The sequence below is a fragment of the Euphorbia lathyris genome, chromosome 2 (assembly GCF_963576675.1).
Source record: "Euphorbia lathyris chromosome 2, ddEupLath1.1, whole genome shotgun sequence".
Classification (NCBI taxonomy): Eukaryota; Viridiplantae; Streptophyta; class Magnoliopsida; order Malpighiales; family Euphorbiaceae; genus Euphorbia; species Euphorbia lathyris.
Window position 1 is genome coordinate 83,824,605 of NC_088911.1, and position 22,556 is coordinate 83,847,160.

Below are 22,556 nucleotides of genomic sequence, written 5' to 3' on the forward strand. Positions count from 1 at the left end.
TTGTTACATTACGAGGACCTTGCCATCGCATGCTGCGGGGATTAAAGAAAGCTATGTGCAAGTCGATAATTTTTTTATACATTTAAATTTAAATTTATAATATTTTTTTAAGGGTAATTAATTTATTACTCCTTATATTTTGACAAAACACACTATTTAGTCCCTGTATTTTCAAAAACACATGGTAAAGTACCTAACATTTTTCTTGATGAACTGTTTAGTCCCTAACATTTTTCTCGGTGAACTGTTTATTCTCTACCGTTAGACTCTTATGAAGATTCTGTTAGTCAATTTGGATTTGTGTTCTTCTTTTCTTTTATTTTCCTTTCCTTTAAACTCTAATGCATCTGACATTAATTTTGAATGTTCTTATTCTTGATTTTCTTCTTAATTGTTCAAATTCGTAAGCATTGGGTCTGTTCTTTTTCTTGTTTTCCATACAAATAGCTTCTTCTTCTAAATTGGATTTCCTCTTCTGAAGTTTGAAGGTAAATAGTAAAGAGTAATTTAGTCATTTCCGAAGTCATCAACGGTAAAAAATCTAACAAACAGACGGAATGACTAAACAGTTCACTGAGAAAAAGGTTAGGGACCTTACCATATGTTTTTAAAAATACATGGACTAAACAGTGTGTTTTGTTAAAATATAGGGACTAATAAATTAATTACCCTTTTTTTAATTATATATCATTTGAATATAATGATTTTAATAGTTTATACTTTCAATAAGCTTGTTAAAAGTAACAAACTCAAATTTTGTAAAGTGATTTTGCAATCAATTTTATCTACTTGTGTTATTTTGGTTGTTAGAATGAATACAATCTTATTCTCATTGGGAATAGGCATGTAGCTTTGTAAAACTGACATAATTTTAAAGTTCTCAATAATATGAATTTTTCATTCATATAGTTTGCTTCGAAATTGGTCAATTTTTGAGATTTACATACACTTTCATGGATGGTGCTTTCCCGTTTTAGAATAAAGATTATATTAATATATTTTCACTTTAATGAGTATATAAATTGTAAAATGAATACATGTTCATCTAACTATATCATATCTAAACTTATTATTGATTTTTTTTGTATTAAGAGCTTCCCATAATCTAATTACTTTAGCTTTTATTTTTCATGTATCTTTTTAAAAAGGTTGGAAATTAATTTTGTTGAAGCGAACCTTCATTTATAACATTGTTATATTGTATGAAAACAAATACCATAAAAACTCACACCAAAATACAACAAATGTAATTAGTTTCTATGTTATTTAATAGTTGAGTTTTAAAAGAAATGTTAATCAAAACAAAAACCAATAAAGCCAATCTATAAATATAGAATCGGTAGAAATGATTATTACATTACACAATTTTTAAAACTTTTACAATCTAACATGCAAAATTTAGTATAGAGTACATACTCACCTCTTTCTTTTTGTCTTTTTTTCACATAACCTCGCAATAACAATGTACAATATGAAACCTCATGCACTTAATTAAATCATGAAACTCTAAAATAGGATAATTAATTTGAAGTTTTTCAAACAAAAAATAAAATACTACTGAAATATTTTAGTATAAAGATATGAAAATCCAATACAATCTTACCTTAATTTTTAAGTTTGTGCGGCTTAAATTTCAGAAAAAAAAACACAAAATCCTTACATTATATAATGGAATAAATTTTTTCTTAAAAAAATAATGGAAGAAATTTTAACAGATTTTGTATTCAAACATTTATGGTTAGCAACATGCTATTATTTTTTGGGTCTTCGGTATAGTAGTTTTGAAAGTATTAATTAATATAATTAAATATGAATTTATGCAGAGATGTTTATAAGAACTATCAAGAAGAGAGATGAAAACAAATATTAAGCTAGATCATGATATTGATATCATCATGAAGCTGCGCAAAGATAACAAAAAGATATTACGTGCCAATTTGCCTCAATAATTGATATTATATTCCTAGATTGTACAACTCTTGATTTTTTAGTTTTTTAGGTGCAAGAACGTGGAACTTCCATTCACAAGGATGAAGAATAGATTAGATTTGTTTCGTTGTATTTACCGTGTTATGTCTCTGTATCATTTTCATATTTTAAGTTCTTGTTTGAACATTTTTAATTCTCTGATTATGTATAATTGTTCCATTTTAATGTAATTATATATTTTATAACTCTTAGATTAAGGGCAACCCTTAAGGCTAACCTTTGATTTAATTTTAGTTTTGTTTTTGAGTTCTTATGAGTATTCAAAATCATTAAAGGAACATTAGTACAAGAAGAAATAAATTTAGCAAGTTAAAATTTTGGTGTACAGCTTGAAAATCTCGGTAGAGATTTTAAATATCTCTAGACGAACAGCGAGCAGGTGAAGTCAGGAAGAATTTTTCTCCCTGAAAAACGTCTGTCGCGACGGAGATTCTGCGAATCTCGATCGCGACACGGTGAATTTCAGCCAAAAATTAGCTTACATCCTTCACCTTTTCCTATTCCAACTCTACAAAACCATATCACCTTTAAATTTTACCAATTTTTATTTCACCTCCCCAACATACTTCTTTTTCCATAAAATATTTTTGATTTTTCCCGAACACAACTTCATAACCTAACCTCCATTTTTCTATCTCTCCATTTTTCTATCTTTCTCCAAATTTTTCTATCTTTCTCTCTCACAAATCTGACATTTATACACCAAGCCTAAACATAAGAAGGTTACTTACAATGTTTCCTTTACTTCCTACATTAATCGTTTGCGTGTTTGACAATATTCTCTTTTGGATTTTGCTACAGAGATTTATATTTCAGAATTTAGGTTAAATTTAAGAAGTTGGGTATGAAGAGACGAGTATTTGGTTTGGCTATCATACAAAACAATTTATTGCTAACCCCATGAATTTTCAAACCAATCCGGTTTGGACATATTTGACTGGTTTGGATGGATTTAATCCCAAGAATGCTACTAGCAAGCTCATTAAGGATTATTGTAATTTCTATTTTCAATACATATTTAACATATCCTCTTTTTGGGCATGTTAAAGGGTAGAAGGTTCGAGGTCGGGATTTATTTGTTCATTTTGGATTACATCTTCAAGGGTTTCGTGGTAGATTAACATTGGGATGTTTTTTTGACAATTAAGTCCATACTTCTGTTTCAACCAATCAGCCAGTTCCTTTTGGTCATTTGATTACGGGGTTTTGTTTTGGGTGATACGGGTATTATGGAGCAGTTTTCAATCACTTACTCATAATTATTTTCCGATATTGGTTTATGCCACAATTTTACACATTAATTTAGTGGTTAGCAAATATTGGCTAGTTTATTTGCAAGTCGGGTGTTGGTATTTCCAGTTCACATGGAGAGGGGTATTCAAGAGGATGGTAATGAGGAAGCGGATTTTGGTGTGGATGAAGATATGCATAAAGATGAGGCACCACATGAAGACGACGGGACTCCTGTAGATGAAGTTGTAGGTTGACAACGAGTTTTGGATCACGTATACAGTTATTAGAGTCATTCCCGCAATGAGCAAACAACAAAGTTTATGGCAAAAATAAATGCCAACAATAGACAACTTAAATTCAGAATCGATACGGTAGATAAACACATCAATAATTTGAGGAAGGAATATACTATTTTCACCGCCAATGAGTCGCGTCGACGCGTTCTCCATATTTTTACTTACGGATTTTCCTTCACATTCAGGTTTTATCTTTCCTTACTTTTTCGTCTATTTCTATTTTTATTTTTTCATTTTATGCTTGTTTGTTTCATACTCGTTTATTTCATTTTATACTTTCATCCTCCACCTTTTATGATTTATCAATTTTTGCACAATGAGGACATTGTCCAATTTAAGTGTGGGAGGAGATAGTTCACTTATCCTCTTTTGAGTACGAAATGTTTGTCAATTTTTGCATATACATTTTTACCTACGTAAAATTTTTTTTTAGTACATATTACATATGCTAAAGTAAAATATATATACATATACTATTTAGGTTATCAATATGTTAGAAATAGTTAAATATTTCTACAAGGGCAACAGTATTGAATATTAAAAAAATCTCCGATACGATTTTATAAAGAAAAAGTCTCAAGTAAATGTATATAAGTAATAAATTCTTTATTTCGATTTTTCTTTTATATTATGCCAATGCATAATAAATATAGTTCTTATTTCTATTTTTCGATTAGGTCTATAGGCATTAATCAAACTAACATATTTAGCTTTTTGCTCAGTTTGATTCCGTCTTACTTTAAATAAATCAATTGAAGTTTTTAGGAAAACTTTAGCCATAATACATGTTAATTTAAGTCAATAGAGGATGAATGTACTATTTTTTCCCATTTTAATTTTTTTATTAAACTCATATTTAATTAAATAATCGTATTCTTAACTTTTGGCCACGATTGCGACCATCCATGTCATAGTCGAGGTATGAAAGGGAAGAAAAATTAGTAAAACGGTACTTTTTGGCCACAGTGGCGACCACCCTTATCACGGGCGTGACTAGCAAATAAATTAACAAAAACCTAAGTTCATATTAATTCATGTTTATATATTTTTGTACAGGTTTGGGAAATGAAATTTTGTGCTTATAAATGCCTTGAGATCGAAGATCAAAAACATGTGTGCTTACACCCGTCCTGAATGCTTCATTACAAATATTGTCATACAAGACGGATGATAATCACTTTAATCCTAGCTAGTTTGATGTTTTGCGTATAAATTTACTTTAAAGAAATTTATCTTTTGGTTTAACTAATTTAAAAATGTTATGTGGAAATGTATTCGAATTTTAAAGATCGTTTGAAGGATAAATTTAATGATAATTTTGCTCGGGACTAGCAAAAGCTTAAGTGTGGGAGTTTCTTAAGCCCAAAATATACCTAAAATATCATTAATATTCACGTCAGTTTTGTCATGAAATCGTGCTATTTATATCTATTTAGAGTACTTTTAAGTCCGAATATGTTTCTTTGATGCAAGGTACCTAAATATTTGGTAAAATCTAAATAGGAGCGAAAAAGTTACATTAGTTCCTAACCCCCCCTTGGAACTAATTACTAGGGACCAACATACACTTCCACCTCGTTTAAGCTCTAGTGTGATGAACTGAGTTTCATCATCAGTCATGTGCCTTGAGCATGTGCTGCCTATATACCACAGTTTTGATTTTTCCACGCATCTCAGGCCCACCTGCATTTTAGACTATTCATCTTTAGGTACCCAATTCTTTTTGGGTCCTCGTTTGTTAGCATAAACAGGTGCAAAGTCGTATTTTAATTTGTGACGGCATACTTTGATAGTGTGGCCACTTTTACCACAGAAGTCACAATGAATTACCCTTTGAGGGTGGTCAGCATTATTGTGATGAGCATGCCAACATACCTTTGTGGTATGTCCTTTCTTTCCGCAGAAGTCACATTGGACAGTCCGCTTATTGTACCAACACACTTCTCTTGTGTGTCCCTTTTTCCCGCAACAGTCACACTATGTGAACTGTTTATGCTGACTAGTACTTGAGTACTCAGCATGGGGTTTACTTTTATTTGAGCCTCTTATTTGGCTCTATAAGGTAGTGACATCCTTTTTCAGTTTCTTTGAATCTGATTGGACCTCCGAGACAAACTTGTGCATAGTTTCCATGTTGCTATGAAAAGTTGAGTTGTCTTGGAGAAGATATCAGAGGTCACTTAGCTTGACCTCTTCAATCTCATCACACCGCCTGCTGAGTGCCTTTACTTTCTTATTGCACTTTTTAGTTAGCGCATATAAATCACTCAGGGCGTTTATCATCTTATTTCTAAGCAAAAGTAAGGATGTTACCTCATTGTTGTGTACCTCCTGGTCAGTTTCATCAGAAATGTCAGCTTGCTCATATTGAGAGTGGTCAGCATCATCGGCCATGAAGCATATGTTTGCCGTTTCATTTGCATCAGCTTCGGATGATGTTGACTCATCACTGTCACTCCATGTTGCTACCATTGCCTTCTTGTCTCTCTTGAGGTTCGAGCAGCTTGACTTGATGTGCCCAGTTTGGTGGCACTCGAAGCAGGTGACAGGCTTTGAGTTGTCCTTCTTATACTTGTTGTCACTGGGCTCAGCTTTGTATTTGTCATTTCTTTTGAATGACCTTTTGCTGTTCTTATCATTCTTCCTGAACAGCTTCTTCATTTTCCTGGTGAACATTGCCATTTCCTCATCATCTAATGAGTCAGCTTCGAGGGAATCAACTTTCATGACAAGTGATTTCTGTTTCTTGTCCTCTAACTTCTCCTTTTCTTCAAAGTTTTTCATTGATATCTCATGAGTCAGCAACGATCTGATCAGCTCATCGTACTTATACTTAGTCAGGTCCTGAGCTTCCTCCACAGTAGTCTTTTTGGCCTGCCAGCTTTTGGGGAGACTTCTTAAAATATTCTTCACCTGTTCTTCCTCGGTGAAGTTCTTTCCAAGTCTTTTCAGCTCATTTATAATGTTGGTAAATCTAGCATTCATTCCCGAGATGTCCTCATTATCATTCATCTCGAACAACTCGTATAGTCTCATATGCTGATTTACTTTTGATTCCTGGACTTTGCTTGTGCCTTCGTAGGTCACCTCAAGCTTTTTCCAAATTTCCTGTGCTGACTCACAACCTGAAATCTTATTGTATTCTGCAACATCTAAAGCAAAGTGAAGCATATTGATAGCCGAAGCATTATTTTGAAGTTTTCTAAGGTCATCTTCTGACCACTCAGTTTCACTCTTAACAACTTTCTCATTGTTAACAGTTTTATATGGCACGTATGGGCCTTGAACTATTGTAAGCCATGCACTCATGTTTGTCGCTTGAATAAAGTTCTTCATCTTATTCTTCCAGAATGTATAGTTAGATCCAAAGAATAGGGGAGGCTGACTAATAGATAATCCCTCAGGGAGTATCTGTGTTGTTTGGTTCCCGGGAAGGAAACGAGTGCTGTTATCAGCCATTGATTGGGATCCGCTCAAGATAGTTATATCTTTGAGTAGTGAGCTTAGGCTCTGATACCACTTGTTTGTCCCGTGTGATTAGTTCCAAGGGGGGGTTAGGAACTAATATAACTTTTTCGCTAATTAATCTTGCTGACTTAATAAATTTTGGTGAGTTTGTTAACTCAGCTTTGGTCAGCTTGGCCGATCTTAATGTAAGACAGCTTTAGTTAGATGCTGACTAAGATTGTTTTACTTGAGAGTTGGGAATTGACACTTGTGTGGTCAGCTTCCAACTCAGCACTCCAATTTACTCAGTGTCAGCTTCAAACAATTTATATGCTGAGTAAATATAACAAGCAACACAAGCATATATATATATATATATATATTTGAGAGAGTTAGAAATTACTCAGTATCACTTATCCTGGTTCGACCTCTCCGCCTACGTCCAGTCCCTAGAATCCTCCGGGCTTTCAAAATCCAATAATAAGCTCTTTAAGGGTAGAGCACAAACCGATTACAAGCAGTTGAATATGCAAGAGTACCTTCCTCTATTCGTCTACTCAACTCCTACTAAGCGCTACAACCCAGCACTTAGATTTCTCTACCACTAAGTACTTAATACCAAGTACTCAGCACGCACACTCTCAATATTACAATTGATCACAAACTTGTTCCTTTTAAGATAAAGAACACTTTAGATGATTACAGACAATCAATCTAGCCTTTACACAAAGAATAGAAGGTTGGTGTAAGCTTTCTTTCTTGTTTTTGAGTGCTTTGAATTTGTATCTTTCTCACTTGTAATTTTCTGTAAATCGGCAATCTTCCAAATGATATCTTTGTCCCTTTTATAGTTGAAATGTGAGGAACAATTCATTTGAAATCGATTTGTCCGTTGAGTCCAAAACGGCTCTTTTGGGGGACAAACTTCTGGTCAGTTTCAGATGTGCAGGCCAATCCTGTCTTCTGAATTCTTCAGACGTCAGACTTGTCTTCTTCCTATAGACTTTGTCTTCTTGCGGCAGTTTGTCTTATAGCATCGAACAGTTGACCCATGCATCTTGGAATTTGGCTTTTGCGTAATTCAAGGCTTCTATTATTGGTGCAGACAGTTGTCGAATTTGTCTTTTAGCTAACGGATCATTCAAGCTGTCCTGAAGATCACCCAGCTTCGCTTTGATAATCATTGTCTTTGATTTTCACCAATACTCATACTGAGTTCTTTTTCCACTCAGCTTCCATGGTCAGCTTCGTTCTGTAGATTCTATTTCTTGGAGCAGACTTCTTCTATGCTGAGCTTCGTTTTACTCAGCTTCTTTCTGACGCTGTTATTCTGGAGAAGACTTATCATCTCTTATGCTGAGTTGCTCTTTACTCAGCTTGTATTGTGTTCTCATGCTGACTTTGTCCTGTCTTAATCTTTATTTCTTTTTGCATTTATATTTATACTCAATATTGAACAAACGGATTAGTACAATTAAATCAAAGCACTTAAATTTAATTGTCTCTTAATCATGGATTAAACTTAAATGATTTTGTCAAATCAAAATCTTGTGGAAAGGTGTTTCAACAATCATATCAAAATGCTGAAATTAAATTTATCCCTTGTTATGTGATACAAAATATTGAAACTATAATCATATGAAATATGTAAACTTAGAACTACTAGTTATTTCAGATTTCCATTGTTTTCTTTGGCACCTAGCTAGTGTTAATGTTATTTTAATTGTACCATCTTGCTTATCTTATTTATTCCAATCATGATTTATAATAATGCAGCCTCTTCCTTTTATATATATATATATATATATATATATAGACATTTAATTTGTCTAAAAGCAGATGTGGTTATATTGATGTAAGAAATTGTTGGGTTCAAAACAAGTGATATTGTAAACCACCAAACTAGGAACAAATAGCCTTCCACTTATACTACTACTCCATTATTTACTCACTCACAAACATGCCTTTGAGTGTGGATCCATTTTATTGGTTGTATTCTCGATGTTGAAAATTATTTGGTGTGATTTATATACTTTTGTTCAAGGAGTATAGTAAAAGGTCTCAATAATTAGACCAATACGTAAATCTGAATTAAGGGTGGCTTGTGTCATTTTGATCTAATTTAGTCTCAAATGTCAAGTTTAAGGGTTAAGTTGATACCCAAATTTAATTTTGGTCGAAATTGATCATATTAGTCAACTTCAGGGACCAAATGGATCTTTAATTCGTGTAAATCCACTCCTATATCTTTACTTAGCCTTGAGGCTTTCTCTCACCATAAGTTAGAAATATCATATTTCTATTTATAGAATTTTTTTTATAACCGTAAAGGTTAAAAATAGTATTTACCCCTTGATCTATCCAAAATGTTGATTTTTTACTCATAACCTGTTATTTGAAAAAAAAAAAGTTGCAGGGAAGGCTTAACCCTTGTGGTGGGACTCCTCCCCCGACCCTCGCTTAGCGGGGACACGTAACCTTTTTTTAACCTGTTATTTGACAACATTTATCTTGTGATCTATCAAAATTTGTCCCTTGAAGTATCAAAATTCGGACTCCTAACCTATGGTTTATCCTTAATAACTGTCAGTATGGCTTGTGCAACTTTTAATGGAATTTGACTACTTACATTTAAATCATATCCTTCATTGTGATGTTAAGGTAAGTAATATATTTTTCTAGTTAACTAAAATATCAGAAGCTGCTATATACTGATAAAAGCTCAATGTTCATGATTCTTTCAGTGTTCAAATATCTTTTTGACAAAAGAACAAGACATTCGTCTTAGTGAGTGATCTAATTTTTTCTTCTACCCTTTGGTTTTGGAATTATCATTTTTCTAAATATATAATGCTCGACGTTTATGTATGTGATTTTGGATTCGCCAAAATTTTGTCTTCCGATGACCTTGCTTCCTCTGTCGGTATTTCGATCCCTAGTCTCAGATATTTTTCTAGTTTACCTTCTTTTATCTTAAACCTTTCTCTCCTATTTTCAGGTTATGGGGGCTCCTAGCTATATGTGTCCTGAGCTTCTTGCTGATATACCTTATGGTTCAAAGTCGGATATATAGTCTTTGGGTAAGTTTTGGTGTGAATATGCATAAGATACTTCATTTTGTAATTTGGTTGATTCTTTTAGCAGCATAGTTGTTTATATACTTATATAGAGACTGTCTGTCATGTTGTTGCATATATGGAATGATTGCACTCAGGCCTGCATTTAAAGCCTTTGTAAGTTTATGGAATTTGATTTTGTACTTGTTGATCAAACATTCTTTCTTCTGTTTCTCATGCATGTTTAAAAATTTAAGTAATTACAAGTATATCAATTAGCCTTCTTATTAAATTGGCTTTCATCTTTCAGGTAGATCGGTTGTTGGTTCTATAAGAATTCTGTGTTTTCATCACAGAACTTATTTGATTCGATAATGAAAATAGAGGCACAAGTTAAATAATCACCAAAGATTCATCCATTAGCCCAAACACAAGCTCTTCACCCTATAGCAGATCCTCCAATTGGTATCATTTCTTTATTACAACTTCAACATGATATCAGTTTCATTGGTATGCTGTTTTTGTTGTGCAATTACTGGCAACTTTAGGTGTCCGAACAACATTATTAGTTAAGGTATCAAGAAGAACTATTTGATGATCGGTCAGTAAATTAAATTTGCTAAATATGATAATCCCCTCTATTCATGTTCAATTATCAAAGTTTTGGGTTAAACTTGTATGCTACTTTTCACCCAAATACACATGTTGGTTTTCTCATTTGGATACACTTCAAGTTGAAATAATGACTCAGTTTGGTGTAATTTTTCTTCTTTTGCATTTGGCCTGGAGTTCTCTTAAAAAAAAGGCTTGCTTGTATTTTCTGCCTCGCCTTCACTTTTAATCATTATATCTTTTAAAAGTCAATAACTTTGAGAACCACATTGACTTTTAAGTTTTAAAATGCAGCTTCACGTTGTTCCAGTAGCTGGTGTTCTAGGTGCCCTGATTTTTCTGTTTATATGCTTGTGTGGAATAACATTTTTGGTATGCTTGCTCTATTCTTTGAATATTGAGACTAATAATTAACTTATAGAACCTTGTTTATTGTTATGATCTTGCCTATGTGAAACAGCTCACCGTATCATGGAAAAGTAGAGAACATCTTGAAGCCCCCCATCTCAAAGTTGATATGGAAGGAACTTTTGGTAGCATGAAGTGAAAATGACAATGTCATAGTCTGTCCTAAAGATGCTGCTCCACATGAAGATATGGAAGGATAATCTATATTATGTTTGTATGACATTGTTATACTTTTTTTAAATCTTCTATTGTTCAAATATGAACCTATTATGATTGTATTTGCAATAAATAATATTGTAACGATGTTATTTAAATTAAAAAAATGGCTTTATTCAAATATGAACCTATTACAATCGCATGTGTTGGTTCACTTTGGATTCCTTGACTTTGCTGGTGCCTTCATAAGTTACTTCCAGCTTTTTCCAGATCTTCTGTGCTGACTCACAACCTGAAATCTTATTGTATTCTGCAGCATCTAGAGCACAATGAAGCATATTGATAGCCGAAGCATTATTTTGTAATTTTCTGAGGTCATCCTCTGTCCACTCAGTTTCTCTCTTGATAACTTTCTCATTATCAACAGTTTTATAAGGTACATGTGGACCTTGAACTATTGCAAGCCATGCACTCATGTTTGTGGCTTGAATAAAGTTCTTCATCCTATTATTCCAGAATGTATAATTAGATCCGAAGAATAGGGGAGGTCTAGTGATTGATAATCCCTCAGGGAGTATCTGTGTTGTTTGGTTTCCTGGGAGGAAACGAGTGCTATTCTCACCCATTTTTCGGGATCAGCTCAAGATTGTTAGATCTTTGAGTAGTGAGCTTAGGCTCTGATACCACTTGTTGGTCCCTAGTAATTAGTTCCAAGAGGGGGTTAGGAACTAATGTAACTTTTTCGCTTTTAATTATGCTGACTTAATGTTATTTTAAGAGTTTGATAACTCAGCGTGTTGGTCAGCACGGGCGTTTGATTAGTCAGATAGTTTTAGTTCTATGCTGACTAAGACTGCTTGACTTGAGAGTTGGGAATTGACACTTGAAAGGTCAGTTTCCAACTTATCACTCAGATTTACTCAGTTTCAGTTTTAACAATTTATAAGCTGAGTAAATACAACAAGCAACACATGCATATATATATATATATATATATATATATATATATATATATATATATATTGAGAGAGAGAGTTTAGAAGTTACTCAGCACGACTTATCCTGGTTCGGCCTCTCTGCCTACTGAAGGAAATTAAGGCTAAGGTATAGCAGCGGAAATATAAATTTTTTAGCCTACTTCCTTTTAACCATAGGATCTGTTAATCGTTATTTCATATAAAGAGGGATAAGAAGGAATACCTTTTGAAGAACAATCTACCGTTGTTAAAGAAGCGCCCACAATTCTTCTCCGAGTTCCCAAGCACGAAGTATAACACGATGAGGTTAAGTTAGAATCAACCCTTATGAGATGCAACCAAAATAGATTGCCTCTAATCAACCAACACAAGATCAAAGAGAAAAGGAGATGAATAAAATTAATCAATCGACAGAAGCCGTATGAATTCTTGTCCACGAACTAGGGGATGCAAATTCACTTTCTCTCTCTAGATGTAGGTTTCGAAAATCACATAGAGGGGAGGGTTAAGGCTTAGTCGAAATTCATATAGTAGGGGGGTATATATAATAACTTGTATCTAAACCCTAGTTAGATAGGAATAGGTTACTTAATAGGAATTCAATTCGGAATAGGATTCCTAATTATTATCTTATAATATATCTAATATATTTAGGATAATAATAAATAACCTATTTGGATAATAATAGGAGTATATTAATCTAATTAAAACTCCTAACTTAATTATCTCTTAATTAATTTAATTCACAAACCTAATCAAATTAGGATTAATGGAATTAAAATAACTCCCTAATTTATTATATATAAATTTCGGCCCCCCTTAATTAAATGGGCCTTACTAGGCTCATTTGGGCTTCCATCTATTAATGACATCCATTTCTCTTTTGGTTCCAAGTCTTATGTGTGATCCATTAGGTTCTTACTACTTCTGGCCGTATGCAACTATTAAATTAATTTCTTCAAGAATTATATTTAATCCTTGCATAACGGAATGATGTACTGAGTATGTTATTGGCAAGTCTGTAATCATTCCCCCAGAGTCCGTTAAGAAGACAGGTTGATTCTGTCGTTAACCCTTCCGTATTAGTTACAGTATAATACGATCCTTTATCAACTACATCCTTGAACTGAATCTTATGACTATGGGTGATGTTAAGTCACATATAGCGAAACGTTCATTTTACTTGTATAGGCCGAGTCAACTCAAATAGATAGGTTAAGTGAAATCTGTATTTCTTACTCTTAAGCTATCACCTTGCAAGGATTTAGAGTCGAGTCTTCCACAGGCGATCCTTGGATGTATCTCCCATTAATCGGGAGTGATAAATGCTCAATCCAATGTATAACTACCCTGACGTTACCTCCTGTGACACCCAACCTTTGCAGTTCACACCCCAGAGTCATCTCTGTTAAGGATCGTGGGACCGCAGGATCAAAGTCTCACATTCAGTAATTCAGGATGACCAATTAACATTCCTTTGAGTCTGAGGATTAGTTATACCTATTAATACCAATGAGATGAACAGGCGACAAGGATGAATCTACCCATCCTGTTATCTCAAATCGGATCCCCAATCCTAATGAACGACGTTTCATCGGATCTATGTAACTGTCCGGATATCTATATATATGAAGCTTGTGAGATCAGCTTTCTGTCGGACAGAAGACATTGTTACATACAAGTCTCAACAGTGATATATCAATCCTAAACATATCACTTGACTTGGGGTGGTTTTAAGTTTATTAGTTTATTATAAAGTTTTGTCTCACTTCATGCTTGTATGAAAACTTTATAATCACTTTAAACAAACTTACGGATTTCCTTTTATTAGACTTTATTTAGTGCTTAAAAGGGATTGCCTTTATATATAGTTATAAACATATATCTCATTAAAACAAATGATATAAAGAACAATTCATTTACATTAAGTTTGTATCCTGCAACAATTGTCTATAGGACACTAAACCCCAACATACTCCCACTTGGACTAAAGCCAATTGTTTCTAAAACTTATCCCAGTAGAAGTTAAACGACGATCATGTACTTTCTGGGTTAAAGGCTTTGTCAACGGATCTACAGCGTTGTCCTCTGTAGGTACTCTTTCTGTTCTCACATCTCCTCTAGCCACAATCTCTCTTATGATGTGGTATCGCTTTAGGTAGTGCTTGGATGCATTATGAGACCGTGGTTCCTTTGCTTGCGCAATGGCTCCATTGTTATCACAGTACAGAGTAATGGGATTGACAATGTCAGGCACCACACCTAGTTCTGTAATGAACTTTCTAATCTAAACTGCTTCCTTTGCTGCTTCCGCAGCAGTGATATACTCTGACTCGGTCGTAGAGAAAGCTACGCTTCCCTGCTTGGAACTTTTGCAACTGACCGCGCCCCCATTCAAGATAAACAGGTATCCTGATTGGGATTTAAAATCATTCTCATCTGTGAGATGACTAGCGTCTGAAAATCCTTCAATTTTTAGATCTCCTTCTCCGTACACTAGGAACATGTCTTTAGTCCTTCTCAAGTACTTAAGAATGTTCTTGACGGTAATCCAATGCTCGTCTCCCGGATTCCCTTGATAACGACTCGTTACAGATAACGCGAACGCTATGTCAGGTCTAGTGCATAGCATAGCATACATAATCGAACCGATCGCGCTGGTGTACGGGACTACAGCCATGCATCGTTTGTCATCATCAGTTTTAGGACATTGATGATTGTTTAACTTTACTCCATGTAGCATGGGTAAGTTACCTCATTTCGATTCAAGCATGCTAAACCGATTTAGCACCTTTTCAATGTATGTAGCCTGTGAAAGACCAAGCAGTCTCCTCGATCTATCTCTATAGATCTTTATACCAAGTATATAAGCTGCTTCACCAAGGTCTTTCATTGAGAAGTTACCGGATAACCATACTTTTACCGACTGTAATAGAGCAATGTCATTTCCCATTAACAGTATATCGTCCACATATAGTATGAGAAATGCTATAGAGCTCCCACTTGCTTTCTTGTAAATGCAAGCTTCTTCGCAATTTTGTTCGAAACCAAATTGTTTTATGGTTTCGTCAAAACGCTTGTTCCAGCTTCTAGATGCTTGCTTGAGTCCATAAATGGATCTCTGAAGTTTGCAAACTTTATTTGCATCCTTTGATATGAAACCTTCAGGCTACATCATGTATACATCCTCAAGCAGGTTTCCATTTAGGAAAGCTGTTTTCACATCCATTTGCCAAATCTCATAATCGTAGTGAGCGGAAATAGCAAGCATGATTCTGATTGATTTGGACATAGCAACAGGGGACAAGGTTTCGTCATAATCAACACCTTGTTTCTGATGATATCCCTTCGCTACCAGCCTAGCCTTGTAGGTGCTAACCTTTCCATCCATGTCAGTCTTCCTTTTGAAGATCCACCTGCACCCAATGGGAATTATCCCTTCGGGTGGATCAACCAAAGTCCACACTTGGTTAGTATACATGGAATCCATTTCAGAATCCATGGCCTCAAGCCATGCTTTAGAATCTGGACTAGTAAGAGCCTCTTCATAGTTTTCGGGTTCGTCGTCTAACACGGGAACCTCATTATCATCTCCCACTAGAAAACCATATCTAACTGGGAGTTCACGAACTCTTCGTGATCTACGAATAGGTGCCACTGGAGTCTCATCTAATGGGACTTCTTCGGGTACCTCAACTGCTTCTATTGTTTTAGTCGGTGTTTCTTCCTCTTGAACTTCGTCGAGTTCAATCACACTTCCCTTTTGTGTTTCTTCGAGAAACTTTTTCTCTAAGAAGGTTGCGTGCTTGGATACTATTACTTTCTGATCATCTGGATGATAGAAGTAATACCCTATGGTTTCCCTGGGATATCCAACGAAGAAACATTTATCAGATTTAGAATCTAGTTTGTCGGACGCTATGCGTTTGACATACGCTGAACAACCCCATACTCTCATAAATGAGAACATGGGTTTCCTACCAACGAACAATTCATATGGTGTGGAACTAGCGGATTTAGTTGGTACTCGGTTCAGGGTGAAGAGGGTAGTTTCTAAGGCATAGCCCCAGAACGTCTTTGGAAGAGAGGCCATGCTCATCATGGATCGTACCATATCTAATAGGGTACGGTTTCTCCTCTCCGATACACCATTGTGTTGTGGTGTATAGGGAGGTGTCCATTGTGAGCATATCCCACATTCAGTTAGATAATTCAGAAAATCATCTGAAAGATATTCGCCACCTCAATCGGATCGAAGCGTCTTTATTTTCTTTTCTAATTGATTTTCCACTTCATTCTTGAAGCATTTGAACTTGTCAAAAGCTTCTGATTTGTGCCTCATCAAGTAGATGTAACCATATCGAGTACGGTCATCTATGAAGCTTATGAAGTATCTGAATCTTCCTCTTGCTTGGACCGACATAGGACCACATACATCTGAATGAATGAGTCCTAGAGTGTCTGATACACGCTCACCTTTATTGCTAAAGGGTGTCTTTATCATTTTACCTTTTAAACATGATTCACATGTTTCCAATGATTCAGGATCAATTGGATCTATAAGCCCATCTGAATGTAGCTTTAGCATGCGTCTCTTGTTTATATGACAATGCCACAAGTAAGTTGAATTATCTAGCTTATGTCTTTTGGTATCAATTGCGAAAACAGAAATCAACACATAAATCCCATTTTGTGATATTTCTGAGAAATAGAAAATCGAATCTCTATAAAAATTGCAATGTTTGTTCTTTATAGAACATACCATATGTTGGAGTACCGGCTTTTCCCTTCTGGAGGGTAGCTCGGTACAAAGAACAATTTCTCTTCCAATGCCCCACGTCACCACAATAGTGGCACTTTCTTTTGGGCTTCTTCACTTCCTTTTCCTTAACTTTAGTGGGCATGGCTTACCTTTCTTGGGATGTTTAGGATTGGGAGAATTCTCTTTCCTCTTCTTTGATCCCTCTATGACAAGAGCCGGTATAGCCTTGTCTTTCTGAATATTGGGCTCAACTGACTTGAGCATATTTGCAAGCTCTTCAAGAGAGGTTTGCAAGTCATTCATCTGATAGTTCATGATGAACTATGAATAACTCTTTGGGAGGGATTGAAGAATTAAGTCTACACTTAGTTCGTTATCCATCGCGAATCCAATACTAGAAAGTTTGGTAATGTAGCCAATCATCTTGACACAATGTGTCATTACAGATGTGCCCTCTTACATCTTGCAATGATATAGCAACTTGGATATCTCGTAGCGTTCGCACCTGGTTTGTTTCCCAAACAGTTCCTTTAGGTGCACGATGATGGAACATGCATAGTTGCCTTTTTAATTCCGATGTCATCGATGCAAGTATGATGCATCCGGCATGATCGTCATCAGCCTTGTGCTTCTGGTAAGCATCGATTTCATCGATGGGAGCATCATCTCAGGGATAGAGGGTATCGATGTATCAAATACATACCCTATTTTATCGAACTTCAAAACGATTTTGAGGTTACGAAACCAGTCGGTGAAGTTTGAACTATTCAACTTGTTATCGGTAAATATATTTTGCAGATTGGTGTTAGTCATGATTTTAAGAGTGTTTAATTAAACTTGAGAGTGAGAAAGAGTAAACGTATGTCATTCATTTGCTTTAAAGTATATCAATCTAAAATTATAGGCCTTTTAATTTATTTCAGATTGCTCCCACTATTTTGCCAAATTAATAGCCCTCCATATTAATTCGAAGAATTTCACAAATCCTTTAGTGAGCTAGGATCCTAACTCCTGAGATTTCGCCTTGAGTTTACTCAACAAGCTAGTCTCATTCATTAGGTAGATTCATATGATCAATCACATCTCTAATGTGATTCCTAGGTTATTGGGTTACTAACCACATTAGTAACTAATATGCTATTCATATTAATCCCAACCATCTTGCCCATTAGTTTATGACAACATGAGTTTACTCATCCAATTATCATAATCTAATTTAAGTATTACCCCATATTCATGAAAGAACGATTTTCCATAATTCAGGTGTTACCATAAAGACCCCGAGCTTGAGTTTACTCAACAACCCAAAGGCCCCCAGTACTGCCGGCTGAATTATAATATTAGGGAGGGGCAACCGATTTTAATAACTTGCTTATTTACTTAACCTTTTAATGAGGGATTTTATTTTAGGTCTCATAATCTAACTTAGTCTTGATTTGCTTTAGCATACATCAGACACATACATTCACATACATTGGCGTTATGGACATATCATCTAAATTATTCCGTCGAGTCAGAGACGGAATAAAAGGGCAAACCTAAGGAAATACTAACTATTACATATTTCTCTTTAGGTCCTCCGTCTTCTCCATGGCGCCTTGAAATTACATATTAATTTCTATACTACTAAAAAAAACTTCAACTGAATTGAAGGGAATTAGATGAGAGGAGAAATTACAATAGATAGTAGAAAGGCAGGACGCGCATGCCCTATTTCAAAAATACCAAAAGACTAAAAGAGGGTCCAAATATGTCCATAACTCCAAATATGCATAGACTCAATTAAATAAATTTAATTGGTTGATTACATAACCGTCTTATGTAATATTTAGGTTAATCACATTAACTCGTCAAATTAACTTTCATCCAATTTTACTTCTAATCGTTTTGTATCTTTATATTAATTCTTAGATTAATATAACCATATAAAACATCGATTATGCATGTCCCAATTATTTTGATTTCAATTCATTTAACACTTTGATTTACAACTTGGTAAAAACAAACATTTAAACGAATTTTCATTCGATAATCAAAACAGAAAACTATTAATTTCTGAAACATATATATATATATATACAAAATATTTTCAAGCCGATTTTAACAATTAAAATCAGTGGGATTCGGGTCGGGGGCCCGAAACTGGGCTGCTGCCGTTTGGCAGCAGCCCTGCGGCTGCGCACGCGGCTGCTGCCGTGAGGCAGCAGCCGCGCGACAGCGGCTGGTCGCGCCGTGAGGCGCGACCCGAGCCGCTGTCGTATTTATTTTTTTTTATTAAAACATATATATGTATATATATCAGATTTTAAAACGGTTTTAAAAACGATTTTCAGAAATAGGAAAAACTACAATAGATTTCCGTTTTATCTTTTAGAATTAATAAAACTAATTTTATTAACCTAACTATAAAACTAATAGATTTTGTTATAATGATTATCAACCGAAATAATTAGGAACATACGCATAATCTATTTTAATTAACAATTAACTAAAATTTATTTATCTTTAGAATTAATTAATCAAACTATTTGTTAATTAATCCTAACCATAAATATTAATTCAATCCTATTGAAAAACTTCTAAATTTTCATATATGAAATAACGGATTTAACGATGGCTCTGATACCACTGAAGGAAATTAAGGCTAAGGTATAGCAGCGGAAATATAAAATTTTTAGCCTACTTCCTTTTAACCATAGGATCCGTTAATCGTTATTTCATATAAAGAGGGATAAGAAGGAATACCTTTTGAAGAACAATCTACCGTTGTTAAAGAAGCGCCCACAATTCTTCTCCGAGTTCCCAAGCACGAAGTATAACACGGTGAGGTTAAGTTAGAATCAACCCTTATGAGATGCAACCAAAATAGATTGCCTCTAATCAACCAACACAAGATCAAAGAGAAAAGGAGATGAATGAAATTAATCAATCGACGGAAGCCGTATGAATTCTTGTCCACGAACTAGGGGATGCGAATTCACTTTCTCTCTCTAGATGTAGGTTTCGAAAATCACATAGAGGGGATGGTTAAGGCTTAGTCGAAATTCATATAGTAGGGGGTATATATAATAACTTGTATCTAAACCCTAGTTAGATAGGAATAGGTTACTTAATAGGAATTCAATTCGGAATAGGATTCCTAATTATTATCTTATAATATATCTAATATATTTAGGATAATAATAAATAACCTATTTGGATAATAATAGGAGTATATTAATCTAATTAAAACTTCTAACTTAATTATCTCTTAATTAATTTAATTCACAAACCTAATCAAATTAGGATTAATGGAATTAAAATAATTCCCTAATTTATTATATATAAATTTCGGCCCCCCTTAATTAAATGGGCCTTACTGGGCTCATTTGGGCTTCCATCTATTAATGACATCCATCTCTCTTTTGGTTCCAAGTCTTATGTGTGATCCATTAGGTTCTTACTACTTCTGGCCGTATGCAACTATTAAATTAATTTCTTCAAAAATTATATTTAATCCTTGCATAACGGAATGATGTACTGAGTATGTTATTGGCAAGTCTGTAATCATTCCCCCAGAGTCCGTTAAGAAGACAGGTTGATTCTGTCGTTAACCCTTCCGTATTAGTTACAGTATAATACGATCCTTTATCAACTACATCCTTGAACTGAATCTTATGACTATGGGTGATGTCAAGTCACATATAGCGAGACGTTCATTTTACTTGTATAGGCCGAGTCAACTCAAATAGATAGGTTAAGTGAAATTTGTATTTCTTACTCTTAAGCTATCACCTTGCAAGGATTTAGAGTCGAGTCTTCCATAAGCGATCCTTGGATGTATCTCCCATTAACCGGGAGTGAGAAATGCTCAATCCAATGTATAACTACCCTGACATTACCTCCTGTGACACCCAACCTTTGCAGTTCACACCCCAGAGTCATCTCTGTTAAGGATCGTGGGACCGCATGATCAAAGTCTCACATTCAGTAATTCAGGATGACCAATTAACATTCCTTTGAGTCTAAGGATTAGTTATACCTATTAATACCAATGAGATGAACAAGTGACAAGGATGAATCTACCCATCCTGTTATCTCAAATCGGATCCCCAATCCTAATGAACGACGTTTCATCGGATCTATGTAACTGTCCAGATATCTATATATATGAAGCTTGTGAGATCAGCTTTTTGTCGGACAGAAGACATTGTTACATACAAGTCTCAACAGTGATATATCAATCCTAAACATATCACTTGACTTGGGGTGGTTTTAAGTTTATTAGTTTATTATAAAGTTTTGTCTCACTTCATGCTTGTATGAACACTTTATAATCACTTTAAACAAACTTACAGATTTCCTTTTATTAGACTTTATTTAGTGCTTAAAAGGGATTGCCTTTATATATAGTTATAAACATATATCTCATTAAAACAAATGATATAAAGAACAATTCATTTACATTAAGTTTGTATCCTGCAACAATTGTCTATAGGACACTAAACCCCAACACCTACGTCCAGTCCCCAGTTCCTCCTGTGATTTTCAATCCAATACTGAGCTCTTTCAAGGTAGAGCACAAACCCTTTACAAGGCAGTGAGTATGCAAGAGTACGTCCTCTATTCGTCTACTCAGCTCCTACTAAGTACTACAACCTAGCACTTAGATTTTTCTAGCACTGAATACTTACAACCAAGTACTCAGCTCAACACTCTCAATATTCCTATTGATCACACACTTGTTCTTTTTCAACTAAAGAATACCTTAGATGATTACAAAACAATCAATCTAGCATTTACACAGAGAATAGAAAAGTTGGTGTAAGATCTTTTTGTATTTGAGTGCTTTCAGAATTTTCTCTCTTGTATTTTTCTTTTGATACTTGGGCAAATGATCCAAGAACTACCATTGTCCTTTTATAGATGAAATTCTGAGGATTGGATCATTTGAGATGATTTAGCCGTTAAGTCCAAAACGTCTCTTTTAGCAGACAGCTTCAGTCTGTTCCGCCATTCCCTTCCTCTGTTTTCTTCAGGCGTCAGGTTTTGTCTTCTTGCATCAGACTTGTCTTTTTGTGCCAGTTGTCTTTTACCAATAATCCATTGACCCATGATTCTTGGAATTAGTCTTCTTTGTATTTTCGAGGCTTCAATTATTGGTGCAGAAGATTGACAGACTTTGTCCTTTAGTAAACGGATCCTTCATGCTGTCCTGACCGTCACTCAGCTTCATTCGTTATCTTCGAATGTTCAACTTCCATGCTGAGTTCCTTCTTAGTCAGCTCCGTTCTTTTTATACAATTCTAAAGGAGTCTTCTAACTTAGTCAGCTTTGTTCTGGCAACTTTGAAGGAAACTTCTGAGACTGAGTTCCACTCCACTCAGCTTCTATTCTTTCATGCTGAGTTCCCGATCCACTCAGTTTTTGGCTTGTGCTGACTTTTGACCTGTCTTACTTTATATATATTTTTTTGCACTCAATATTGAACAAACATACTAGTACAATTAAATCAAAGCATTTAAATTTAATTGCCTCTTAATCATGGATGATTTTGTCAAATCAAAATCTTGTGGAAAGGTGTTTCAACAGTGTAAGCTTTGGAGACAATAAGAAGGGTAAGATAGTCGGCTCAGGTACT